At 51.5% G+C, this 7483-nt stretch overlaps 1 long non-coding RNA gene across 1 annotated transcript in view; it reads right to left on the reverse strand.

The window, feature by feature from the left end:
• The window catches only part of LOC145722013 (uncharacterized), a 45203-nt gene extending 40520 nt beyond the window's left edge, over positions 1-4683 (reverse strand). The window contains exon 1 of the long non-coding RNA XR_014146048.1: positions 3495-4683. This is a non-coding gene — a long non-coding RNA (uncharacterized LOC145722013). The remainder of the gene's footprint in view (positions 1-3494) is intronic.
• Positions 4684-7483: the final 2800 nt, after the last annotated feature.

A 7483-nucleotide genomic window follows, 5' to 3' on the forward strand; every position in this document is an offset into this window, starting at 1 on the left:
GTTTCGTCCTCACATGGGAGGAATCGGGGTGCTCCAAGGGACCTGAGGGTGACACCCTCATTTACAGAAAGTTTACGTGCCATTTGTGTTCCATTTAAAACATCTACTGCTGTTTTACAAATAAATGCAGATCACAAATATCGGGCACAGCCTCTACTTAATGAGTCCAGTGTAATCAAGGCTTCCAATCCTGAATGTGCCTGTGAATCTTGCGGCTGAAGTTCTGGTCTGCACGCAGCCCTTTCCTGATGTATCTGAGATTAAATTTTCATTCTGCCCCACAAGTGTCATCTATTAAAAGGCTGGTCCCCGCCTGACACTGTTTATGTATCAAAACCGACAGAAAAAATCAGAAGATTATTCTGTCTTCAGATATCATATGGACCCGACCAGCACACGCACACAACATCCTGAGCACTTGACCAAGTAAGTGGAGAGTGGACGCCAGTGTAATAAACTGCAGAAGGTTCTGGAGCCTCGGGCTGGGAGTCCAGGCCGTTCCAGAAGCAAATAGTCTGCCGAGAGGGAAAGCCGCTAAGGCCTTCCTGGGCAGTTCCTGAAACAGTATGCTCCTCAAACAAAACTGAGCTTTCAAATCAAAGAAGGAAACTTGTTTCAGTGTTTGAAGCAGTTCACTCTTCCTGCATCCCTGCAGCCCCTGAGTCACCCTTTTCAACCCGAGTCAAATATTACGTTCACCTTCCTGACCAGCTCACGTTGATTTTCCTCTGAATCCCCCAGGCACTCGGGGCCTGGGTGCTGGGATCACCTCCCCGGAGCTCAGCAGAGGCCCTGCTCTGAGGTCACCCCAAACACATTCTGACCCACGTGGACCTCCACCTGTCCTGCTGCCCTGTGTGTGTTCCTACACAGGCCGCCTGTGTGGGGGGCCTTTGGGCTTGAGTCCTTCCCTCCAGCGAACATCCTCCTTCCTGTGGCTTGATTCACCTTCCAGTCTGGCTGGAAAACCTTTCCACTCACGCACACCAACAGTGTGCTGGCCACAGGGATTTACACACTGGCGGTAAAGCCCTAGAGCCACTTACAGCCCCGATTACAGCTACCATCACATCACATCTGGAGGATAAGCAGAGTGATCTCATTCATTACATAAAATGACAGAACTCGATTTCCAGAAAATCAATACCACGAAAAACTTCTATTTTTTACTAAAGTAGGACACAACTTTGTTCAATATTGTCAACAAAGTACAAAAGATACAAAACGGAGTCAATATTACAATTCCAAATTGTTTTCCTTGAGCTTAATTTGGAGCAGATCTCCCATCAGTGTATCTCATGACTTATACTCCTCAACCACCATCTGATGAGCACCTAGCCCCATGGTGAAGAGATTGTGCAGGTGCCAGGGACGAGGGATAGCCAGAACAGGGGGCCCCTGCCCTCCAGGAGACCATGGTTTGGTGAGAGAAAGCACCACACAAAGCGGGTTAGATTCTACCAGGATCTGTACAAACACTCAGGGGCAGGAACAGCTGTTGACATTGAAAGTATTAAGTTGAACTTTGAATAGTTTAGGAAAAACCACTTTGGCTTGTGATTTGGATCTTAGGGAACAACATTTACTCCTGGACATGTCTGCCGAAGGGCCCCGTGCAGGCAATGTGAGGCCAAGGTCCCCAACATGTTAACAGGGTCCCCCACAGGGATGGGGAGCCGAGCTTCAGGCCACAGGCCTGGACCCCATCTGCTACCTGCAGGCAGGGCCCTAGACGTGGTCACAGGGCTGCTACCCCTTCCCCAGAGGCAGCCTTCCAGGGATAAAGGCAAATAATGAGGTGTTTTCAGGAAGCCTTTGATCCTTATTCTGGCTAAAGTCTTGAAAGAACAACAGCAATGAGCTCTGTACCCAGTAAGAGCCTCTGAGAACACCTGAGCACTGATCTTCAGAGGCTGTCCACAGCCCCTTCTGTAAGCGGCTGAGGACTCCATGCTGGGTGACCCCACTGCTAGCAGCAGGACCACAGACAGCTCACTGGCCTCCAAGCCTCTGGTCTTGGCTCCACGCTAGACCCACCTCCTCTCAGTAGAGAGGAAATCCCTGGCAAGTGCATGTCACACTCACACACACACACACACACACAGAAGATATTTGGAACAAGATCTGTGGCTATTAAAGATCAGCATTCCCTTGAATTCTCAAATGGAAGCATTTTAATTGTTATATCACATTCTAGTTGTCTTATAAAACATTCATTTTCAAAATGGTGTCAAAAACCAGAGGAGGGAGGCTATACTAAGAAACTCCCAATCATTTCCACTAATGGCAGGAAGGCATCCCGTCCCGGAACCACCCAGCCAGGCAGGAACATCAGCAGATGGAAGCTCCCTGAGGTCCAGAGACACAGCTAGTCACGCTCTATCCTCAGCTCCTATACCCACCTGGCACATGCAAGATGCCCAAGAAAAGGTCAGCAAATGAATGGATGGCCCTATCTCAGACCGAAAGGATATCTTGCTTTTTAAAATTTTTTTCATCATGATAAGTGTACTCTTGAATCTCCATCCCTTATAAAACCCATCCCCCCATCCACCTCCCCTCTGGGAAACATCAATGTGTAATCTAGAGTTAAGATCTGTTTCCTGGTTTGTCTCTCTCTCTTTTTTTTTTTTTTCTCCTTTCCTTGTTTGGTTTCTTAAATTCCACATATAAGTGAGATTATATGGTATTTGTCTGACTGACTAATTTCACTTAGCATAATAACCCCTAGCACCATCCATGTTGTTGCAAATGGTAAGATCTCATTCGTTTTTATGGCGGAGTAATATTCCATTGTATATATAGACTACATCTTCTTTATCCATTCATCAGTTGATGGACACTTGGGCTCCTTCCATTGTTTGGTTATTGTAAATAATGCTGCAATAAACATGGGGGTGGAAAGGATATCTTTCTTAAATACATCCCCAGAGACTAGTGATGCAAAGCTTGAACTGAATGAAAATCCATGGGAATTCTGCATCCTATCCATAATGTGCCCGGTGAGTGGAAGAGGGTTTACTGTAAACACGATTTAAATTACTGCTCCTCAGTAAAATCTATCACAAATGTTGCTCCTGTGGCCCATTTCCCACCCCTCAGCCTACCCAGGGGCATGCCCGCTGTGGTCTGCAAGGCTCAGGCTCACGGGAACAGAGCATCAGATGTGGGAGGTTTATAGCTTTCAAGCTACCTCTGCCAAGAAACCAGCCACTTGACATTTCTAAAATTCATATCTAAATAATTATATGTGGTAATTGAAAGCATTAAAAAGCATGCTATGTGCCAAACAGTTAATTAAAAATTAAAAAAGCATGCAAACACCAACATTTTACTGGTTAAAGAACTTCAAACTGCAAGTTATAATCAATCTTGCCAGGGCCTATAGGCTGACATACTGACCTGTCAAAAAGGTTAGGGTGTGTGGGAGTTTGAGGAACAAACAGGGGGTATGGGGTCGTTGTAGAGACAGGCGAGGCAGACACGACGCTCACCTTCTCGCGGCGCAAGGCGAGCCCCGCAGCGTGTGAGCTTCCCGGAGCTGCCATAACAAATTCCACTTGGTGGACTCGGTAGCTTAGAACAACAGCAGTTCATCCTCTCAAAGTTCTGGAGGCCAGAAGTCCAAAATCAAGTTGTGCCTGGCTGGGTCTTTTGGAGGCTGTGAGGGAGCCCCTCCCCCAGCTCGTGGGGGCTGCCGGCAATCCTGGACACTCCTTGGCTTGTGGCCGTGTCCCTCCAGTCCCTGTCTCTGTCATCACACGCTGCTCTCCTGTGTCCTCTCATCTTCTAATAAGGGTGCCAGTCACTGGGCTTAGGGCACACCCCAGGCCACACCCTAGCCCAGTGTAACTTCCTCTTAATTTAACGAGTCACACCCGCAAAGACTCTCTCTCCAAATAAGGTCACATTCTGCGGTTCTGGGTGGACATGAATTTTGGGGGGTGAGGGACACTATTCAACCCAGGACAGGCAGCGAGGGCCTTGAGGTCCAGCCAAGGGGCCAGAGCCACACGTTCTCCACACTAAGAGGACCGTGGTGCGTCCAGCAAGGCATCTTCATGGCTACTTGCAGGCTGTAGGGTGCTCAGCAGAGCAGACATCAGGGATGCTCCCTCAGTCCTCGGAACCTTATCCCATCCTTGTCCTTCCCTCTCAGAAGAGTGAAGGTGCTCCATCTGAATGCCCTCCATCCACAGGACCGCTGAGAGCTACTGTTCTTCCGAGCAGGATGGCTTCCTGGTGATGAGAACGGTCCTCGCCCCAGAAGGTGCCGGTATGCGGCACAGGGCTTGACCGGAAACTCCACACACCCTTCTATCCGGGCCCACGCACTGCAGTAGCTGATCTGAAGGTCCGACCCTGAGCAGCCCCCACAATGAGGAGAGAGCCCACACCGAGTTCTCTGCCTGCCTCACGGGAGGAGCACTGCCTGAAACGGACTTCAAGTAGGCAGGAGAACATTCCGGAAGGATGAACTGAGTGAACGCAGGAAGGTGGGGAAGTGCAGGGCATGCACGAGAAACCCTGGGATCGCCCCAGGTGGCTGAAGTACAGGGGTGCAATGTGCAGTGGGGTGGAGACAGGATGCAAAGTAGCTCCGGCTGTAGCTTCTGAGGCTTTCTCCGACTTTTTCTGCAGATACGCCCCCTCCACACGTCTAATTCCCGCTTGGGGGAATCTGTAAGGTTGTAGGCCTTCTCTCTTTCCCAAAAGGCCAGGCCCGGTGCTGAGAGCCTCCTGTGCTCCCCAGTGCAGCGTCCTGAAATGGCCTGGGAACCTTCTCCCCATCCCGCAGGCGGCTTTCCGTGCACGCCCCCTAGCGCTCAGCAAATGCCGCTCCTGCCACCCACAGCATGCACACAGGGAGCCAGCCGGGGGCGGGGCACAGGGAACGCTGGGCCAGTTGTGGTCTTCGTTACCCCTGTCCGTGGGCCAGGGGGGCTTTCTGCAGGTGAGGTGCCCCAGCGGCCGGGGTGGGCTTCCTGATTAGCAGGATGACCCCTGAGGCAGTGAGTAGCTTCCCCTTTGATGAGGTCCAACCCCGGCTGCTGAGCTACCAGCTTCTCCCAACCACTCAGCCGTGCTGATCCCTGCAGCATTCTGGGCGGGCCAGTGTACACTGGGTAGAGCCCCAGACAGCTGGGAAGCCGGGCACTCGCTCCTGCTCACACTGCCCTCTGGGTGACATCGCAGGGGGTCTCCCCCAGGCTCCTCTCTGACCTGCTGGAGTGGCAGCATCCTCAGTCCCCCTGGCCTGGCTGAGGCGTCGCCCCCACCCTCTGCCTGCACGGCTCCTGAGTTTTCACATCATCTTCCCCCCGTGTGTCTGTCTCGGTGTCCAATGTCTCCCTTTCCAGATCACCAGGCACCCTGGATCAGGTCCCACCTGAATGACCACATTCTATCTTGCTTACGTCTGTAAAGACCCTATCTCCAAATAAAGTCACATTCTGAGTGCCAAGTTAGGATTTCAACACACGAATTCTGGAGGACACAACTCAGTCTGTGATAGGAGGTGAAGACAAAGATCCTGAGAAAGGTCAGAGCACGGCAGCTCGAGGCAGACGGACCAGGAGGAGGCCACCTGCCTCAGTGGGGACTAGGGAAGGAGATGAGAGCCACAGCCTCCCTAGCCTAGACTGAGCTGGCGTCATGAGAGCCTTCACTTCTCAGGTGGGCTGGGAACGGGGGGCCCATGATGTCTTAGGGGAGTTACTGTTGGCCCAGGGGGTCTGTACCCCTGCCCCTCTTGCCCCAGCTTGTTCAAGCCCTTGCACTTGGAGTAGGCAGCTGGGACACCCCAACACCCACCAGACTGGAACCCCCCTGACCCAGCTGTGCCCGGGGCTTCAGCTCTCTCCGAGAACCTCAAGTATAAATGACAGCATTTGGCCATGACCAGCCCCGGGCACTACTTGTTACCCACCTGCTTTGGGGACCCATCAGAGCAAGTGTCAGAAGACTGGGAAGCACAGAATGTGTCTTAGTCCCCAGACACCACAAATGCTGATGTGCAAGCGTCCCCACACGTCTGGGACCAGGGTCCCTTCCAGTCCGGAAGTTTCCAGGCCACACACGCACCTCCTTTAGTGTAAAACTGCATGCCTAATAAATTATCTTCATCTTTAGAAATGACATAAACGTTGTTAGAAACTAACCTAAGTTTACTGGCTTTATTTAACTCCTGACAGGTATAGAATACAACATTAAAAATGCAATTACCTTGGGCACTGGGGGAGAAACAAACCCATCAGGGGCACGTCTTGTGGGTGAGAGGAGATATTTACATCTCATGAATCTTACAGTTCTCACAGGCATACCCCAAAATAGGACTATGGTACCTTATTACCCCAAACTTCTCCACCATCAGAGGCAAGTTATTCGTTGGCTATTACCACTGATCAGAGGCAAAAACAAAGACTCTCCTCAAACTAGGAGAGTTTCCCAACAAAGCATAGTGGATTGGAAGTCAAAGGGTTATGTGCCACATGGACGGGGGCGCAGGTGGCCCTGACACTGGGTCACTCCTGTGGGGGTGTCTGTGAAGGTGCTTCTGGATGAGACTAACATTTGCATCCACAGACCGACTGAAGCGGAGTCCCTGCCCTATGGTGGTGGGCCCCCTCCAAGCAGTTGAAGGCCTGCCAGAGCGAGAGGGCTGACCCACCCACAAGTGAGGGAGCACTGTCTCCTGCCTGACTGCCTTGAGCTGGGACACTAGTTTTGCCCTATCTTGGGACTCGAACGGAAACCCTGGCTCTTTCTGGGTCTTGGGCCTGCCAGCTTTGGACTGGCGCTTCCCGGCATTTACACAGACTCTCCTGGTTTCCAGCCCAGGCAGCAGATCTCTGGACATGTCAGCCTCCATTATCATGTGACCCGATTCTGGTGGTTCTGATTCTCTGGAGAACCCTGACTGATACACTGTCTTTGCACCATTATCAGTCAGTGATTTAACAAATATTTACTGAGCACCATGGAGGACTCTTATTTGTATACTTAATACTGATTACGCATTCTCCAAAAATGGTACCCTGACTTTCTCTGGAGGCCAGCTCCCCCGCATTCTCAGTCTGCGTGGTTTAGCCAGGATGGACCCCACCTCCCTTGTACCCCACAGTTCAGGGTAAGCATGTGACCCAGGCCTGGCAAATCCACACCCGATCCTGTGGCCACAGGAACTGATTTAGGCCTGGGCACATGACCCAAGATCACCTAATTACAGAAATCCCAGTACTCCAATTTTGGAACCATCAGGCAGAGACTCTCCCTTCCCACTGGAGTTTCATGTGAAAATTGCTGGTGCTGGACCATGGAGGCCAGCTCACGGGGACCCACCAGGAGCCAAGGCAACACAGATGGAAGCAGAGAGCACCAGCACTGCTGATTCTATGTCCTCTTTGCCATGGAGAGAGGGGTGTCTGCCACTGGCAACCCAAAGAACCCCACCTTTGTGCCAGGTACCCAGAAACCCTTCAGC

This window comes from Leptonychotes weddellii, chromosome 6 (assembly GCF_054177405.1).
Source record: "Leptonychotes weddellii isolate Sample4059 chromosome 6, ASM5417740v2, whole genome shotgun sequence".
In the NCBI taxonomy this organism is placed as follows: Eukaryota; Metazoa; Chordata; class Mammalia; order Carnivora; family Phocidae; genus Leptonychotes; species Leptonychotes weddellii.